The sequence below is a fragment of the Pan troglodytes genome, chromosome 11, assembly GCF_028858775.2.
Source record: "Pan troglodytes isolate AG18354 chromosome 11, NHGRI_mPanTro3-v2.0_pri, whole genome shotgun sequence".
Lineage (NCBI taxonomy): Eukaryota > Metazoa > Chordata > Mammalia > Primates > Hominidae > Pan > Pan troglodytes.
In genome coordinates this window covers 103,741,867-103,762,851 of record NC_072409.2, presented here as the reverse complement: position 1 = coordinate 103,762,851, position 20,985 = coordinate 103,741,867, and the positions used below count along the sequence as shown (strand labels likewise).

General features: G+C 33.2%; 1 protein-coding gene and 1 long non-coding RNA gene across 2 annotated transcripts in view; one reads left to right on the top strand and one right to left on the bottom strand.

The window, feature by feature from the left end:
- Positions 1–18,896, bottom strand: part of LOC134807688 (uncharacterized) — a 30,959-nt gene extending 12,063 nt beyond the window's left edge. The window contains exons 1-2 of the long non-coding RNA XR_010148770.1: positions 18,804–18,896; positions 5,177–5,221 (exon numbers count right to left, since the gene is read on the bottom strand). This is a non-coding gene — a long non-coding RNA (uncharacterized LOC134807688). The remainder of the gene's footprint in view (positions 1–5,176; positions 5,222–18,803) is intronic.
- The window catches only part of TYRP1 (tyrosinase related protein 1), a 1,163,994-nt gene that overhangs the window by 577,364 nt on the left and 565,645 nt on the right, over positions 1–20,985 (top strand). The window lies entirely within an intron of this gene.

The window sequence follows — 20,985 nt, the reverse complement described above, 5'->3', positions numbered from 1 at the left end:
ATTTAATCAAATCACAAATAGTTTCATATATATGCTAACATATAAGGATATTTTCCCATCGTATCAAGATAACTAACACAAACAAAAAAATTAAAGGTTATTTCATGTTATAAATTAATATAAAATTTCCATTTTTTGGTCCTAGTTTTATATATAAATTTTTGTTGTTGTTGTGGTTTAGAATTTCGTTCCAAATAAAATTCACTCCTTATGTTTGGCTTATATAATTTTAGTCTTTTTGCATGTTTCCTGCAGTATTAATTTATTTAAAAAAATATGCCACTTGTCAGGAGGAATTTTCCAAATTCGGAATTCAGTTAATTATATTTTTTACAGTGTCGCTAAGTATGCCTCTCACTTTCCATGTTTCTTGTACGTCAAGTTAAATGTATGATTCATGTTCAATGTTGCAAATAATGTGCTACAACAAGTATTATCTAATTCATACTGTATTGTATCAAGAACCATATCATGTTTGTTTACCTATTATTTAACAATTTTAATACTGATTGGAGATTCAAGTGCACTAGCCTGATCCACATATTACAACATTTAACATCAGCATCACATAATGGTTAGCAGCCATTGATGACTTATTAGCATTCGTTTACTGTAGTTCCAAGGTTGAACTTTCCCTCAGTATGTGTTTTGTTACCTTTAAGTATTATTTATATAAAAATGCAGGATAAATATTGATTTTATTTATAAATTAAACCAATATTTTACAATATATAAAATAATATATTGTAGTATTACATATACTATTATACATCATATATATTATAGTATTATGTATTACATATATAAGAGCAAGAAAATTTGTTGGGGGATTCAGGAAATGTCATGGAGATAATGTTTATTAGTTTGTCATGTTTTTCTGATAGTTGAAGCCATGTGAGTGACTGAATAAAGACAGAGAAGAGACGAAAGTTAATAAAAGATCACAAAAATATTTCTACTATATTTTGAGTGGACAGTGCAGCAGAAGTTGAGATGTTTAAGGAAATAGCAATGATTTGGGCTTGAAAGGCAATAGGAAAACTAGCAAATTCTCACTATTTAGAAAGGTAAAGAAGATATTTGCATAAGGAGGAGATTAATAGCATTTCAAAATATAAACTAGGACTAAATTTGACATGAGATAAACATTGTTAATATTTGAAAAATGATGTCAGTACAATAGAGAAGACTACAGTCAAACTTTAAAAGATTGGAAATGTTCGCTGAGAAGTTAGAAGTATTGAATGTAGCTTATTGATTTTCAAAATTTTAAAATAAAAGTAATAAGAGAAACTGGGATAATACTTTCAAAGGGGGTTAGAAAATAAGAACTTAATCTAATTTGTATTATAAAGAAAAAATTTTTAAAAACCTAGAGAGGGAATACATGGTTCTGGAGGAATGAAGAAAAGAGTTAGTATAAATTGAGGTTGGCATGAAAATCAGAGGAATATAGATTAAGGAAAATGATGAACAACTAGAATATGCCACACTACATGTTAAATGTAGAAGAACATGAATTAGCCACAACTATGTATTCATTGAGCATACAAGGTGTCCACAGTCTAGGTGATGAACAGAGTCAAATACAATTGTTTTATTTTATTTCTTCTCCTCAAACTCCTCCTTCTTTTCTTTTTTCACTATAACTAAGATTTGGAGGGGCTTAATTAAGCAACTATTAATCTCAGAAGCATACTAGGTCAGTGAGATCAAACTGTAAGTACTATAATATTAAAATTAATAGATTGTGTCTAGTGTCTACCAGTGTCAAATACATGAATGTTTATGGCTATATGTTTTTACCCACAGAACACTGACACTAAAACTGTGTTTTTTTTCCCATACCAATACCCAGTTTTCTAACTTGCTGGACAGTGATTATAGGTTCAAGGATTTATTTCAATTCTGACACTAACTACCTGGAGTGAGTATTGGATCCCACAGATTATGAACTCACTCTTGCAAGATTGCCCCCATTTTAGAGACCAATCACTAGTCTCAGGCTTTGCTTACTTCTGACTGACCAAATATACATTGGGACTTCCCATGACCCCTTCTTTGGGTTTGAAAATTTGCTAAAAGAGTTCACAGAACTCAGGGAAAACCATTTGCTATTACCATTTTATTATAAAGGATACTGCTCAGGAACTGCCAAATGGAAGACATGCATAGGGCAAGGTATGGGGGAAGAGCAAGGGAGTTTACATGCCCTCTCTGGGAGCACCACCTTCACTAAACAAACTTTTATTTACTGATTGCTTGAAACTGAGCTAGGTAATATAGCCAATAGAGAGAAGAATAAAATATGCTCCATGCCTTAGAGAAGTTCACAGAGTGGTAGAGTGTACTAGGATACATTATTTTTGGAAGCTTTCATCCCCCAGGTGTACATGGCTACTTGTATAATTTATTTTCTGCGCCAGTGTTTTACAATTAATCATAAAAATATCATGTAGGGGACAACATTCGTGAAGCCATAGTATAATCAGTCATGCCTTAGAATCTCCTGGGCTGAGTAAATACATGTGAGAGTGACAAGGAAATTGCAAAGGTCGGGTTGAAAAATATAAGAAGGGCTAGAAAATTTTCAGATAACAGATTGAGGCAAACTGATTCCCTTGCTCTGCAATGACCAGACAGGAGCTAAGTCACTGGAGGATACTATGTCTGTGACTTTCAGAAGCTAAATATTGAAGACAGAACCAATTTGCCTAGTTTGGAGAGTTTGGTAGCTGCAATGGTGAGTCTCCAGTGACAAGCAACGAAGAGGCACATTCCAATTTATCTGTGATTGCTGTTTCACACTGTTTCTTGAAGGGGCCAAAATACTGGACACATCTGACTGGAGGAGTTTCCCATTCTTAAAATCAAGGAGGGGGGGGTAGATATTAAGAGGTTCTATTATGAGAACTTTTTCAGCACTGCACCCCCATAACAGTTTTCTGCTTTAGGAAGCCAAGTGGCCAGAATATTTAATTTGATCAACTTCAAAAAATTACTGAGAAAAGAAAATATCAGAGGAAATAATAAGATTGCTAACCTTTTTTATGGTGATGACAGAGGTGGTACAAATATTAAGTACTGTTGTCTAAAGTGAATGGCACTGTATTATAAGATTATTTCCTGATTTATAAGAGGTGAAAGAAAGAATAATCAATGATGCCTTGGGATGACTATCCTGTTTCCCATTTCTTCCAATTTTTCCTCACTTCTGCTTAGTAAAAATTGTATACCAATACATCCATGAACGTTCTCCCAATGAGTTTACCTGGAAACATGCTATCACCTAAGTCTAAGTTTGTATATTTTGTACTTTCTTATTTAAAACATTAACCGTATTTGACTACATATTAGAGAAATGTTAATATTTTTATCAAAAAAAAGAAGAGAAAGAGCTCTGTCACTTGGGAGTTGTTATGCTCTATCTTGTCTTGTGAGGGTCAGATGATTTAGGCTGTCCTTATTCATGCATATCCCATGGATTACTCCTACTCTTTTCAAGAAAATTCTTGGTCCTAAGGTTGACCAATTGAGATTAAAAATACTCATTTGCACTTTTGCATCATTATACTTGGTGGTGGTGTGGGCAAGAGAATAATCAGATGAAGCTAATTTCAAATTTTCTTGATGTCTTGTGGAACATCATTTTAACAGGTACACTAATGCTGAAGTTCATTTCTTAAACTCCAAGTCTCATTTCCTCTATGATTTTTTTAGTTAACAGATTTTTTCCCTATGACACAACTATCAAATCAGGTTCTCAGAATCTCCCTACTCAAGGAATATTTTATTACTTATTTGACTACTAGAAGTAAAAGCTAGGATCTGTATTCACAAACATAGGTTTTGGAAAAGCGCCATAACATCACTTTCATTGATGGTGCAGCGGTATGCAGCCATCTTTGTGTTAAGCGCATCAAATGTTTGATTTTATGTGAAAAGTGCTAAATTGAGACAAATTCATGATTTTGACATCTAACCAGAAAAAAATTTCCATTTTGTATAAGTGAGTTTCAACTTGTAAGCCTAATGGCATGTATATTTCTTTATGTCAGTTTGATTGGGTGTGTTAAATCTAAACTTAAACTTTCCATCTGAAATGCAGGCAAAAAATAAAATAAATAACCTTGTTTTTATTTAACTAATGGAAAAAATCTGAGCTTAAAGAAATATATAAATGACTATTTTTTATATTCAGAATTAATGCAGTATTTACTATTTCAGCTTTAAAACATTTTGGTATTAAGTCCTATGCTTAACGTAGGCCATAGTAGTTCTTATGAATACTCTAAATGCAGAGGAAATAGTCATGGTGTTCAAATAATGCTATTAAGACAAGAAGTTTTAGTAAATCTGTTAAATGAAAACTCATCTCTATTGTACTGTGATAGAAATGGAATTATAATGAAATTCTATAAATTATAGATAGAAATATTATGACAGACGCATTAAGAAAGTTATTTTAAATATACAAAAATATAATAACAATGTTACAAGTTATATTTCTTCCAAGAATAAAGCAAAAATATCAATTATTTCTAATAGAAATAAGTCATATATCAGGTATATGTCATTATCAAATTCATGTTACTTGCTCATATGTTATTTCAACATTATCTTTCAATTATCCTAGTTCCTTTTCATAATAATCTTGAACTGAATTAACTAAATTGTAAAATGGTTTGAATTTCATAATGTCTTTTGGCAGACCTCATTGATTTTCCAAGTTACATGGTCATTAATTGCCAGTAATACCTTCTAATCCAGGTAAAATTGATTATAGTTTAAGCTATTTTCTGTATTGTTTAAGAAACCACTGGTTCCACTCTAGAGGTGTGACATTATTAATTTTGTTCTGCTACTCTCCAGACAATTAATAATCAGTTTCACTGCTGCTTTTTCTAATTTTTGCTGTAAGAAAGACAAAAATGGTGCTTTGTGTGACAGAGAAATATACCACAATTTAGACTTTTTAGTGTTAATGAAAAACTTTTGTTTATGACTTTGTGTTTTTAAAATTCAAAAATAAGGATCATGAAGTTTTAAATCTGTTTTAAAATCAATTATGTAGGATGTGCCAAGTGTCCTTTCATTCTGGGCACATGTTTATTACACCTTTATTGATTACATCTGTTAGAATTGTCTATAAACCAAGGATGTGCTACAGGCTTACCTTCACATTTGACCTGGTGGATCTGGTAAACATAAAGTCAGTTTCCTGCAAGACAGAAAAGACAAAGGCTATTTATTCCTGTTCTCTGTTTCAATTGAATTGAGAATAACTTTAAGTTTGAACATGCTTAACTATGTCATGTTTTTTTAAGGCTTTAAAGACTTTATGAAAGCAAATGGTATATTGTCTTCATTTCACTTTGAAAGTCCACCCCGGCATTGCTGTTCAAAGTAATATTATTGATATTTATGAATTGCTAAATGATGAAAGAGCACAATAATACGTTATCCTTAATTTCACTCCTTCATTCTACCTTAATGACATAAAGCATAACTTGTATAAAAGTAGGTAAAAATAAGAGAACCTCAAAGTTCATTTGAGAGAGAGAGAGAGAGAGAAAGAAAGAGAATATCATGCTGTCCCCTGCAGCTAGGACATAAATTCAAAATATATGCTCCCTCTGTTGCACCTAATGGATTTCATTATAATTCCCTTCAACAAATATTTATTTTCTGGTTTCTCAAATTCAATCAGTTGATACTTAACACAGAGTTTAATTGTATTTTCCACCACCATGTACCTTAGAGAGAGGTATTATTAGACTGAAATATTAACTTTAATAACATAAGAAGCATATTATGAAACAGAAATCTGTGTCATGGAGTTAGTGGCATTTCTTTAAACATTTATTCAGCCAATTGGAAAGAAAGTTCTAAGAACCTCTTGACTAAGTATCATGAATATATAACAGCAATACCTAGTGATAGGAACAGTTATTAATGGGAATACAACACTATGAAGAGGTGAAAAGCAAAATAAATATGACTTTAACAGGATAGAATTTTGGGTGGGGTGTGTGTGTCAAAAATTATTAAACTTCCTCTCTCCAAATATTACTTTGATTCCATTCTTTCTCTCTCCCTCTCTCTCTCTCTCTCTCTCTCTCTCTCTCTCACACACACACACACACACACACACACATGCACACACACACACCTCTCTGGGACTCAAAATCTCAGTATATTAGAAATTTCAAATGTGTCCCAATGTGTCTGATACTCTTTTCTCTTTTTTCTCTTTTGTTTTACTCTCCATGATTCAAACTACATGTTTCTATTTACCTCTCTTTTAGTGCAAAAGTACTCCTTTCTAATGGCTGCACATACTATGCTATATATACAATAATACTATATATTGAATTACTAATTGTTGTATTTATATGTGTATTTTTAAGACACAGTCTTGTTCTGTTGCCCAGTATGGAGTGCAGTGGCACAATCATAGACGGGATTACAAGCATGAGCCACTATGCCAGGCCAATTTATAGGCTTTTATTTGATTGTCATTTAAATATATATTCCAGTTCTCTGCTGAAGTTCTCCATTTTGTTATGTCCTTTTTCAACATATTTATGACAGGTGTTTTAAATGTGTGACTAGTAAGTTCAATATTTTAGTCTTTTGTCAGTGTCATTGTCTATTGGTTCTGATTCATATTTTGCAGAGTATTTTTTGACAAAATGTCACACATTTTATCATCTTCTTTCAAGAAGGGTTGAGCTCTATCCTCAGTCCTCAATAGGAATAGGAATAGAACATCTTAATCTAATTAGAGACAGAGCTGACTGGTTGCTGGTTTGGATTTTTTATTAAGCTGTGTCTACCTATAATTAGCATAGACTTTTAGAGTGTAACACCCCAGGAGTTCTGTCTGTGAGTCTATGGAGTTTACTGGATTCTCTGCCTTAGAAGGTTATGAATTCCAGTTTTTGTCTTCTTGTCACTATGATACTGTGGTACACTACCATCTGTGTCAGAAGTATGCTGCTTAATTTTACAGAATTACAAAGTCTGTTAAAGCCTCATAAAGGAATATTGAACTGCCCAAGACTATTCTACCATGGTAGTACCTTTCATTTTTTATTTTTATTTTTATTTTTGCTTCTCTACCTCTATAAAATTGCCAAAAATCTACAGGATTGACAGCTACATAGTCTTGGCTACTACTATTCTCCATCTCTGCCCTGCCCCAAGAATAAATAATGCCCAGAAGGAAAAGCTGAATGCGGCATTTCAACTCATACTCTGAAATTCACTTCTTTTGGAATCTTGACCCATCAGCTCCCTGTTGCCTCACAGCTTTCTGGCAACTTTAAAAAGATGTTTTCTAGTTGTTCTTGACGGAAGCATAAGCCTGACGCAATATGATCTAATTTACATATGTTTCTATGACTCAGTTTTATGCCTATGAAATAAGTAGAAAAATAGTTTAGGATAGTTTAGGATAGTTTAGGATTTCTCTTTATATGGTTATATTTTTTGTGTTAAAACATTTGAGATCTACTTTCTTCACCAATTTCAAGATACAATACAATATTATTAACTATAGTCACCATGCTATGTATTACATCTCCAGAAATTATTTATTCTGCCTAACTAAAACTTTGTACCCTAAGACCAACATCTCCTCACCCATGCCCCGAACATTATCAACCGCCGTTTTTCTATGCTTCTATACGATGAATTTTTGTATATTTTGTATGTAAGTGAGATTATGCAGTATTTGTCTTAAAGTGCCTGTCTTATTTCAATCAAAATCTTCCAAGTTTATTTGTGTTGTCAGAAATGGCAGGATTTCCTTCTTTTTAAAGGCTGAATGGTATTCTTCTTTGTGTGTGTGTGTGTGTATGTATGTGTGTTCTCTCTCTCTCTGAGACACACACATTCACACACACACACAAAGAGGAATTCCATTCATATATATAGACTCTCTCTTTCCCTCTCTCTGTATATATACCTATATATATATATATATATATCTGTTTATTCTCTCTATATATATGTATAGAGAGAAGAGATGGATGAATGAAAGAATAAATGAAAATTATCTATCTATCATCTATCTATCTATCTATCTATCTATCTCATAGATTGATTCCATACCTTGGAATCAGATGCATAGGTTGCTTCTATACCTTGTTTATTGTAAACAATGCTGCAATGAATATGAGAATGCTGATATCTCTTCAACATAGTATTTACATTTTCTTTGGATATACACCCACAAGTGGGATTGTTGGATCATATAGTAGTTCTATATTAAGTTTTTTGATGAACTTCTTTAGTTAGAAATATATTCTCCCATTATATAGGTTGTCTTTTTAGCGTGTTGATTGTTTCCTTTGCTGTGCAGAGGCATTTGATTTTGATGCAATCCCATTGGTGTGTTTTTGCTTTTGTTGCCTGTGTTTTTGGGTCGTATCCAGAAAATCACTGCCCAGACTAATTTCAGATTTTCTCCTATGCTTTCTTCTACTGGTTTTATAGTTTTAAGTATTTAATCCATTTTGGGTTAATTTTGGTATATGATGTGAGATTAGGGTCTGATTTCATTATTCTGCATGTGGATATTGAGTTTCTCCAACAACATTTATTGAGGATGCTGTCCTTTCCTCCCAAGTGTTTCATGTCATCTTAACCAAAAATTGATTGATGTAATACATAGATTCATTTCTAGGCTTTCCATTCTGTTCCATTTGTCTATGTGTATAGTATTATGTCCATATCATATTGTATTTATTACTATAGCTTTGTAGTATATTTTGAAATCGAATAGTATAATGTCTACAGTTTTTCTTTCTTGCTGAAGATATTTTTGAGTATTTGCGGTTATTTGTAGTTCCATGTAAATTTTATAATTTTGTTTTTACTTCTGTAATAGTTAACATTGGAATTTTTATATGGATTAAATAAGGTATGTACATTGCCTTGTGTAGTATGGACTTTTTAATTTTTTTCTTACTGATTTAATGGATACAAGTATAGTATTGTTATATGGCTATATTGTGTATTGGTCTGGGTTTTTTAGTGTATCCATCACCTGATGAGTATACATTACCTATTACCCAGTAGGTAATTTCTCATTTCTCACCCTTCTCCCACTCTCCCACATTTTTGAGTCTCCAATGTGTATTATTCCACCCTGTATGTCTAAATGTGCATATTGTTTAGCTGCCATTGGTAACTAAGAGTATGTGGAATTTTAATTTCTTTTTAATAGTTATTTCACTTAAGATAATTGCCTCCGGTTCCACCCATATTGCAGCAAAAGAAATAATTTCATTCTTTATATGGTGCATAGTATTACATGGTATAACACATTTTATTTACCCAATTACCCATTGAAGGATATTTAGGTTGATTCCATGACTTTTCTATTGTGAATAGTGCTGTGATAAACATATGAGTGTAGGTGTATTTTTTATATACTGATTTCTTTGTTTAGATATCCAGTAATTGTCTAAATGATTGATGAAGCAAATGATAGTTTTATTTTTAGTTCTCTGAGAAATCGCCATAATGCTTTCCATAGTGATCGTACTAATGAAAATTTTCAACAACACTGTATAAGCATTAATTTTCTTCACATGCTTGCCAATATCTGTTATTTTTTGACTTTTTAAAAATAGCACTTCTGACTTGTGTAAATGGTAGCACGTTGTGGTTTTAATTTGCATTTCTCTTATGATTAGTGATGTTGAGCATTTTTTCAAATGTTTGTTGGCCATTTGTATGTCTTCTTGTGAGATATAGCTATCATGTGTTTTGCCCACTAATTAATAGGATTATTTGGGGTTTTTCTTGTTGTTGTTGTTGTTGAATTGTTTGGGGTCCTTGTAGATAGTGGATATTATTAGATTCTTGTTGAAGGCATAGTTTGTAAATATTTTCTCCCATTCTGTGCATTGTCTGTTTATTCTGTTGATTATTTCTTTTGCTGTACGGAAGGCTTTTGGTTTAATTAAGTTCCATTTGTTTATTTTTATTTTGTTGCATTTGCTTTGAAGTCTTAGTCATAAATTCTTTTCCTGAGCCAATGTTCAGAAACATTGTTTTCCTAGGTTTCCGTCTAGTACTTTTATAATTTCAGGTCCTACAATTGTCTTTAATCCATTTTGAGTTAACTTTTGTATATGATGAGAAATATGGTCTAGTTTGGCTCTTCTTCATATGGCTAACCATTTTTCCTAGCACCATTTATTGAATAAAGTATCCTTCCCCAGTATGTATATCTATATGTATGTGTTGTTGTTGTTGTTGTTGTTGACACTGTCAAAGATCAAGTGGTTGTAGGTATGTAAATGTATTCCTGAGTTTTCTATTTTGTTCCATTGATATATATGTCTATTTTAATACCACTATCATGATGTTTTGGTTAATATAGGCTTGTAGTATAATTTAAAGTCAAGTAATGTGATACCTCCAGCTTTATTTTATGTAATTATTATTATTTTTGTTTTGTTAGAAATGCTGTGGCTATTAAGGCTCTTCTTCCATTACATACAAATATGAGGATTGTGCTTCCTAATTATATGAAAAAAATGATATTGGTAATTCGATAAGGATCACATTGAATCTATAGATTATTTTGGAGAGTATGATCATTTTAGCAATATTTTTTCAATGGGAGTTTCTCATGAGAGCATGAGGTGTGTTTCCATTTGCTTGTGTAATCTATGTTTTCTTTAATCACTGTTTTATCATTTTCCTTGCAGATTGTTTATCTCCTTGGTTAAATATATTTCTAAGTATTTCATTTTTTGTATCTATTGTAAATGAAATTAAGTTATTGATTTGTCCCACAGCTTGATCATTATTGGTGTATATATATGCTACTAATTTTTGTATGTTGACATTGTATCTTAACACTTTACTGAATTCATTTATCAAATCTAGGAGTCTTAGCAGGAATATTTAGGACTTTTTGGGCAGAAAATCGTATTACCAACAAACGAAAGTCATTTGACTTGCTTTTTAAATAATCTAGATGACATTTATTTCTTTATCTTTCCTGATTGCTCTGGCTAGGACTTCCAGTACTATGATGAATATGAATGGTGAAAGTGGGCATTCTTGTCTTGTTCCAGTTCTTAGGGGAATTGCTTTCAACTTTGCCCCGCTCAGTTTAATGTTGGTTGTGGATTTGTCATATATCATTTTTATTATTTTTAGATATATTCCTGCAGAGCGTAGTTTGTTGAGGGTTTTTATCATGAAAATGGCTCTATTTGATTGCTTTTCCTGCACATATCGAAGTGATCATATCATTTTGGTTTTTAATTTGTTTTTAAATGTTTCTGTTTATGTGGTGAATGACATTTATTTATTAGTGTATACTGAACCATTCTTTCTTCTCTAGAATAAAACACAGTTGATTATGTATTATCCTTTTGATGTGCTTTTCAATTTGGTTTCCTAGTATTTTGCTGAAGGTTTTTGCATCTATATTCATTAGGAATATTGGCGTGTAGTTTTCTTTTATGTTGTGGTCTTTCCTGCCTTAGCTATCAGTGTGATACTGGCTTCATAGGATGAGTTAAGAAGGATTACATTCACCTTGATTTCTTGGAATAGTTTCAGTAGGATTGCTACCAGTTTTTCTTTGCGTATCTGGTAGATTTTCACTGTGAATTTGCCTGGTCCTCAGCACTTTTTTATTGGGAGAGTTTTTATTACCTATTCAATGTCACTACTTGTTATTGGTCTATTCAGGACTTCTGTTTCTTCCCAGTTCATTCTTAGGGGTTTCTATGTTTCCAAAAATTTACCAATTTTCTCTAGGTTTTCTAGTGTGTGAGCGTAAGGATGCTCATAGTAGTCTTTGATGATCTTTTGTATTTCAGTCGTATCATTTGTAATGTCTCCTTTTTCATTTCTGATTGTGCTTATTTGGATCTTCTCTCTTTTTTTCTTGGATAATCTGGCTAGCCGTCAATCAATTTCGTTTATATTTTCAAGGAACTTTTCTTTCGTTGATCATTTGTATTATTTTAGGGGCTCAATCTCCTTTATTTCTTCTCTGCTCTTTGCTATTTTTTTTCTTCTGCTAGTTTTGGGTCTTCGTTGTTGCAGTTCTTTGAGGTTCAATATTAGGCCAATGTGTGATCTTTCTATTCCTTTGATGTGGACATTGAACGCTCTAAACTTCCCCTTACCACTTTTTTTTCTGCATCTCAGAGGTTTCGATATGTTGCATTTTGATATGTGTTCATTCCTTTTGAAATTAAGAAAAAACCTTAATTTCACCCTTGACAAAAATTATTCAGGAGTAGATTTAACCTTCATGTATTTGTATAATTTTGAGAGTTTTACTTGGCATTGATTTTTAATTTTATTTCACTCTGCTCTCAGAAGATACTTCATATAATTTGGATTTTTAAAAATTTATTGAGACTTGTTTTGTGGTTTAACATATGGTCTACTTTGAAAAATGTTTATGCACTGATGGGAAAAATGTATATTCTGTGGTTTGGGGATTGCATTTTCTGTTAATGACTGTTAGTTCTATTTGTTCTAGAGTCCATTTTAATTACACATTTTCTTTGTTTATTTTCTGCTTCAATGATCTGTCTAGTGCTGTCAGTGCGATGTTGAATTCTCCCGCTATTACTGTATTGCTGTGTATCTCTTTTCTTAGGTAAGGTAGTATACTTTTTTAAATCTTTGTGGTCCAGTGTTGGGTGCAAGTATATATAGGATTATTATATCATCTTGTTGAATTGATTTATTTATCATTATATAATGACCTTTTTTGCCTATTTTTACTCATGTTGATTTAAAGTTTGTTTTATCAAATATCAGTATAGCCTACTCCTGATTGCTTAGGTTTCTGTTTGCACGAAATATCTTTTTTCACCCCTTTACATTAAGTCTAAATGTTTTTGCCAGTTAAGTGGGTTTTTGTAAGTAGCACATGTTGGATCCAGGTCTTTTAATCTATTCTTTCAATCTATATCTTTTAAGTGAAGCAATTAACTCATTTATATTCAAAGTTAATATTGATATGTGAAGTTTTGTTCCCATCATAATATCGACTGTGACTTAGTTGCTTTGTATCCTCAAGTGTATGTTTTTTAGGACCTGTAAGTTTTATACTTTCTTCTGTTTTAATTGTTGCAAATATTAACCTTTCATAGCCATGTTTAGAAATCATTGAAGCATTTCTTGTAGGGCCAGTCTAGTGGTAACGAATTCCCTTAGAGTGTTATTATCTAAGAAATATTGTATTTCTCCTTTATTTATGAAGCTTAGCTTATCAGGATACAAAAATATTGGCGGACAATTTTTTCTTTAAGAAACTGAAAATAGGGCCCCAATCTCTTCTGGCTTGTCAGGTTTCTACTAAGAAATCCAGTGTTAGTCAGATGTGATTTCCTTTTTAGTTGATTAGATGCTTTTCTTTTGCTTTTAGAATTTTTTTTCACATTAATTTCTGAGGACTAATATGCACTGGGGGAAGTTCGTCTTGCATTGTGTCTCCCAGGAGCTCTCTGAGTGTCTTGTGTCTAAATGCTAAGTCTCTAGCAAGACCAAGGAAGATTTCCACAATTATTCTCTCAAATAGATTTTCCAGCGTTTTACTTTTTCTGCTTCTTTCTCAGTAATACCTTGGACATAAATTTAGATACTTCTTACATAATTTAATTTTTAAAATTCTTTATTTTTACCTGCTTTAGGTTATTTTGAAAGATCAATCTTCAAGCTCTGATATTCTTTCTTCTTCTGGGTCTAGTCAACTGTTAAACCCTTGAAATGTATTTTGTAATTTCTTCAATAAGATTTTCTCTTTCAGTGTTTTGTTTGTTTGTTTTAATCTATCTTGTTAGCAAAGTTTTCCTTCACATCCTGTTTTTTTTTTTTTTTGGATGTTGGTGTTGCTTTTCAATTTTCCTTTAGATTTCACTGGGCTTCCTTACAAATCATAATTTGAAAGATACATCTGGCATTTCAGAATTTTCATTTTGTTTAGGATTCATTGCTAGAGAGCAAGTATGACACCCTATTTTTTCCATACTGCCAGACTTACTGTACTGATTCCTTTGCATTAGGAGCAAACATTACCTTTTATTTTTTATTTTTCTCTCATTTGGATGAGACTATTTCCACCCCCCTTGAAGTTGTGATTGTAATATATATTTAGTGGAGTCATTTCACTTTGTTTCTAGGTGCTCTCACAGGGCCAAGGCTCTGTATGAATTCCTTGGTTATAGATAGCTTTAATGTGGTTATTATCTCAAATGTTTGTTGTAGTAGCAGTGTACCAGGGATGTGAGTAGGCTCTTGGCCTCCTGTAGAGATGGGGAGGTGGAAGTCTCAAGAAGCTTATCTTAGTCCCAAGGGCTGTGCACTTGAGTCAACAAATTTTATAGTGGAGTGTGCACTGGGTATGGTCAAGGATCTCTCCCATGGCCTGGGTTGCCTGGCTCCCCAGTGGGAATATACATCACGGAGTCAAACTCTCTCCCTTTTACTCTCTGAAGATGCATTTTCTGCCATACCATTGGTGTGGGTTGCTGCCCACTCCCTTTTACAAAGTATACAAAAACTCTTCCACGTTTTCTGTTGGGCTCCCATGTTCCTTCTTGGATAAGAGTTCACAGTATGAACCTCCACACACTATTTTGCTCTTTCCAAGTGGGTGAGGCGCATAATGCTTCCAATCTGCCATCTTGGAAAAAAAAGTATAGACATTTTAACAATAGTAATTCTTCCAATCTATGATCATGAGATATTTTACTTATTCATGGTGTCTTCAAATTCTGATTTTGCTTTAATGTTTCAAATATACAGATTGTTCAACTTCTTAATTAAATTTATTCTTCAGGTTATTTTGTTTGTTATTGAAAATTGGATCATTTGCTTAATTTCCTTTTTGGATAGTTCATTGTTAGTGTATATAAATACAATTGATTTTGTATGTAGATTTTGTGTCCTGAAATGTTACTGAGTTATTTTATTAGCTCAAGTTTTATGGTGAGTCTTTAAGATATTCTTCATATAAAATAATGTCATCATAATGTCAATAGATGCAGAAAAGGCCTTCAATAAAATTCAACACCGCTTCAGGCTAAAAACTCTCAGTAAACTAGGTATTGATGGAACATATCTCAAAATAATATGAGCTATTTATGACAAATCCATAGCCAATATCACACTGAATGGACAAAAGTTGGAAGCATTTTCTTTGAGAACTGGCACAAGACAAGGATGCCCTCTCTCACCACTCCTATTCAACATAATATTGAAAGTTCTGGCCAAGGCAAATAGGTAAGAGAAAAAAATAAAGGGTATTCAAATAGTAAGAGAGAAAGTCACATTATCTCTGTTTGCAGATGTCATGATTTTATATTTGGAAAACCCTGTTGTCTCATCTCCAAATCTCCTTAAGCTGATAAGCAACTTCAGCAAAGTCTCAGGATACAAAATCAATGTGCAAAAATCACAAGCATTTCTCTAAACCAAAAGTAGAGAGCCAAATCATGAGCAAATACCCATTTACAATTGCTACAAAGAGAATAAAATACCTAAGAATACAACTTACAAGGGATGTGAAGGACCTCTTCAAGGAGAACTTATTTCTGTTCTTTATAGTCAATGAAATATTGTATTATGCATAACTAGGGCAGGTGTAAAATATATTTTCTTCATTGTTATTTGTCGTCAAAAAAGAGGGGATAAAAATCAAAAGGAAATGTAGAAAATCATTATAATTCACTCACCTTAGTTTCTTGGTTATTAATATGTTGTAAACGCAGAACTGTCATCACCTCCAGCTCAATCCTGCTTCACCTATCCATGAGGTTCACACTTGTAGTTTGTTAGAAATAAGTAGCGTGAAAGACATTCAGTCTCAATATGACTGAAACCTTGTCACCTCAATCATGAGGAAACTCTTTTCATCTATATTATTTAGATGGATTTTTCTTTCACCTGTAATTGCCTTTTTTTATTTTGAATAAATGCTACTTTACCAGACATTTAATTCTTTCAGGCACACTACAAATAAATACAGCATGAATCTAGGTCACATGCCAATATACAACAAAATAATTTTAAATTACATTTCTAATAGATTCGAGTTTCGTTTAACACATAGAAAATGTTAGAAGACGTTATAAGACATACCAGAAGTGTGAATATTGGCATTCTTACATCTACCTTAGGTAGTTATTTACTTTTATCCACAGTTCATAAAGAATTAGAGTTTTTACCATGCTTTGTAATGAAAAATATACTTTTGAGATTTCAATGGTTTTTTTTCAATATATGCCACAAACTCCTTTTTAAAAGCCTAAGATACAGAAGAATAGAAAAGGTTCTTATCAGCAAAAGTAACACTTGTGCTAAGTTATTCATAGAGAATCAAATACAGTAGAAGATGTTATAAATCACCTTACAATCCACCAATCGAAGTCTGCAGTAAGTCAAATCAGAAACTCAAAAAAGTAGTCTGACATAGGTGTTACTATAATAATAATGACGTTGAACAGAGATGATTTTCTTTACCAAGGCTTATTTGTGTTTCTCAGTATCTAAGAAAGTTTTAAAGAAGGCAATTTACAAATAAAGAACCTCTCAGCTATGTGTTCTTACTATTATAGACAAAATATAAAATTCTAAGCCCTCTAACCAACTGAATGGACCCATCCTGTAGGCCAAGGGGATTGCAAAGAAACCTGAAAAACTAGTTCAGACAGTTATGGGAAGAAAGGGTCCTGGGACATGCCTCTTTTAGCTTTGGAATTCAGGCACAAGTGACCAGCATTAACATTAAACAGACCTCTGAACACTGATAAAACACTGTAGCAATAAGATACTAAATTCCAACCTGACTCTAGTATACCATCACATGACAGATAGCAGGCCTTGGAATAAATGAAAATATTTTACACCAAAATATGTTTCTTTAACACATTTTGAAATGGCCCTGCAAAGGACCATTTGAGTTTTCCTGCCTTTCTGTCTCTTGGGAAAATTTATATTCTACAGAGGATCCCCGTGCTTCTCCAGGTCTTTTTCTGAACCTGAAGATATTAACTGAGAGTCCAGCACCTTTTAAATGTCTGAAGAGGAAACATGTGCATCTATTGCCTCCTAGGGCAGCCACTTTTGAGACTTCATCTACAAAAGCACCTTAGTCTTTACAACCACATTTCTTAACCCAAATTCCTTTCTATTGATTCCATGTTTAGATAACTAAACTTTTTCAACCAATTGCCAATCAGAAAATGTTTGAATCCCATTCTGACCTGTAAATCCCCATATTGAGTTGTCCTGCCTTTCCAGACAGAACCAATGTATAGCTCATACATATTGATTGATGTCTTATGTCTCCCTAAAATTTATAAAATCAAGCTGTTACCCAACATCTTGGCTCTCCTGAGGCTATGCCATGGGTCATGGTCTTCACATTTGGCTCAGAATAAATCTTTTCAAATATTTTACAGAGTTAGGATTTTTTTTTTTTTGTCCTGTGAAAGGGAAATATCTTGGGCCCCCCAAATCACTAAGCTAAAGGGAAAAGGCAACCTGGCAACTCCTTAGGACAAACCTGCTTCCTATTCTATTCAAAGTCACCCCTCTACTCACCAAGATAAATACATGTCTGATTGCCTCATTTGGGAAGGCTAATCAGAAACTCCAAAGAATGCAGCCATCTGTCTCTAACCAACTTGTGACCTGAAAGCTCCTTCCCCGTTTTGAGTTGTCACGCCTTTTGGGACTGAACCAATGTTCATTTTACATATATTGATTTATGTCTTACGTCTCCGTAAAATGTATAAATCCAAGCTGTGCTCTGACCACCTTGGGCACATGTCATCAGGATCTCTTGAGGATGTGTCATGGGTGTGCATCCTCAACCTTGGCAAAATAAACTTTCTAAATTAACTATGACCTGTCTCAAATTTTCAGGGTTCACATTTGGTAACCACAAAGAGATTCTGAGTGGAGATGCTCCTGATCTTTGGCAAATCTCCTATTGGTGCTTGCTACCAGCATGAGCTAACTTTATAGCTCAATCAAATAGGACAATTTGCTGAGGTCTGAGAGCACCCCCTGCAGAGAATCCCTGATCTTCCAAAATTGTGTTGAGATCTAAAGTTTATTTTGCTGTACAATTCCTCTTCTTTTTGGAGTTTTACTTGCTTCTAAAACAAGAAAGGCAAGTTTTTCCTGCTTTCATAATGATGGAAGGCAGGTAACTCCTTTATGGAGTTTGAGCTCACTTCCAACAGGAAGATGAGGTTTTTTGTTTTTGTTTTGTTTTGTTTTGTTTTCCTGCTTCTAGGAATGTGGAGAGAAGTCTTCAGCCTGAGACCCAACCTTAGGTAAATAAGTGAATTGGGGTTTGTCTTGGCTAAAGTTAAGGTTAACAACTAGCTGGTCTTAATTTCTCCTTGCCATTAGAGCGCTCAGCGGTCATATTGTTAGTTTGTTGTTGTTGTTGTTTGCACTGGTCTTTCCCCCATTGGATTTTACCAACTCTAGCTGACTTGGTCAAATCAAAGTGAATATTCCAAATTATGAGTAAAAAGGACTTTATAATTTGGCTAAGATTCCTCACAGCCATAAAAATAAAGTAAAATAAAATAAAATAAAAATGGAGAAAACAAACAAAAACTATGTGTTTGGTTTCTGTGTTTGCTTCCTGTCTTAAAAAAATTGTTATTTCATTTCATTTTCTTCCACCTTTCTTCCCCCTTTGCCATCTGCAGTGCCAAAAAATCTAGAGGAGCTTCTAATGACTTGAACCCCTTTAAGTAATTCAGAACAAAGGCTCTACTCACCTGCTTTTGGAGTGTTCTGTTTTCTTTGTGGAATTTCCAGAGTCATGGGCAGTTTTGTTGTATGACCTGACTTTTTGGCTTTGGGGTACCAGGGATGACTTTGCTCTGTGAGATGATTTGACCTTGGCATGTATAATGGCAGATGAGAGCTACAAAGTTACAAGTAGCGGAGAAGTTTACAGAAAGTAATCTTGTCTGCTTTTTCTTTTTTTTTTTTTTTTCTCCTTGGAAGTTGTTGTTTAAGAATCCTAATTCCAGTTCACAGATGCATTCTAAAGGGTATTCTCTATTGCTTTTCCTCCCAAAATTAATCTTAATTTGGTTTTTCCATGCACATTTGCATGAGGAAGAGAACTGTTGTTTTCATAGGTTGATGAGATACTGAGTTTTCTCAGCTTTTGAGGGAATTTGCTCCTTCCAGCTGAAAGCTGTCTCTTGGTTTTGGGAGCCTTATGGAAGTGTCTGGGAAGCTGACCCCCAGTGATGTGCAGTAGCTCTGTAGGGAAATCCCCAACAAAAAATAATTTTAAAAATGGCTCATCCAGAAAATAGATATAATGGCTGATTACATGATCTTTGAACCCTCTCAGAGGTCACAGACCTCTGGAGAGAGAAACTGAGACATGTAAGAGGGTGGAAACGACTCCGGGGTGAGGCATTATGGAGTCTTTCCCACAGGCAGCACATAAAGATCCACCCCACCAAAACCCTAGGCCACAGCTCAGTTCCTCCTTTTAAGGAAAAAAATGAGGAGGTGGGGAGGCAAGTAATCTAAGAATGAGGAGAAAACAAGAAGAATGACCCCCTTTTGAGCACTCTGTATGTTTTATGGCACCACTACTTGCCAGAATACAATGGAACTAATACAGTCTTTGTGCACATTTACATTAAGGAAAAGGAGCCCTAAGGTTGACCTGCAAACTATAGCATTCCTAGGTCCACTTTTCTTCTATTTTATTTTCTGCCTGCTTTAAATCTGCTGTTCCTTTTCTACTGAGATAAAAACCACTGTTTGGGTCTAACAGGTTTTTTGTTGGTTTATTTTTTTGTTTGTTTTTTGCAAGGCAGCAAATTTGTATTTATCTTATGGATAAAGTACTGAAGTAGAAGCTATAGAACATTGTGTGCATGTGTGTATGTTACACGCTTATGTATATATTTGAAGACCTTTATAATACACTTCTATAATTTTATGTTCAATTGGCAATAAAATCAGTTTTAATTTCCCTCTAGCTTGCCATATTTTCTCTTTGTACCTTATGATGTAAATTTTGCTGATTTTCACTTGAGTTGTTTCCTTTAATATGCAGACTTAGGGCTAGTTAGCTGACAACTGCCATGGTAATAAAACAGGTTATCAAGAGTTTGCAAGTCTAAAATAGGAAAAAAAAGTCTTAGGAATCTATAAGATGTAATTCTATTGGAATGCCTAATATGTCTATGTATTTATGTGTTGTATACAAAAGGTTTCACTACTGAACATATATAAAGAACTCTAATTAATTGTCTTAAGAAAACAAAACTGCTGGAATCAAATACTTTAACAAGAAAAAATAAAAGACTAGTCAAATGCTTTTTCAACTTTATTTAACTTAAGTAAAATCTATAATAAATTAGCTAGCCTTAAAATTATTGGTAATGTAATATTAGAAATGTCTTAAGAATTGTCAGGAAGCATTTTTGTTTCCATTTATTAATCAAGCAATTTTATATTTATTCCTGCCAAATTCTATTAGGTGTCAAAATTTGAAATAAGGGTTACAAAACTATAAACCCAGCCCAAACAAAATGATTTTTGCTTATGTAATTTTAAATAAATAAGACATTGACATTGATTTAATGAAAATAGCCACATGTTGAATTTAGTAAGATTATCATAATTTCTATACCTGTGGCTTTAGGCAGTCTAGTCCACAGGCAGTAAGAAGGTTTGTTTGGGGAAAAAACTGTCATTGTCTTTGTTTCAAAACTAAACTATAAGCTAAGTTCCTCCCAAAGTTAGTTCAGCCTACACCCAGGAGTGAACAAGGACAGCTTGGAGATTAAAAGCAAGTTGCAGTCAGTTAGGTCAAATCTTTTTCACTGTCTCAGTTATCATATTGCAGTGGTGGTTCTACAACTTTAAATGACGACTATTGCAGTTTTCATAAATAACTTAGGTAAAGAATTAAACTAAAATAAT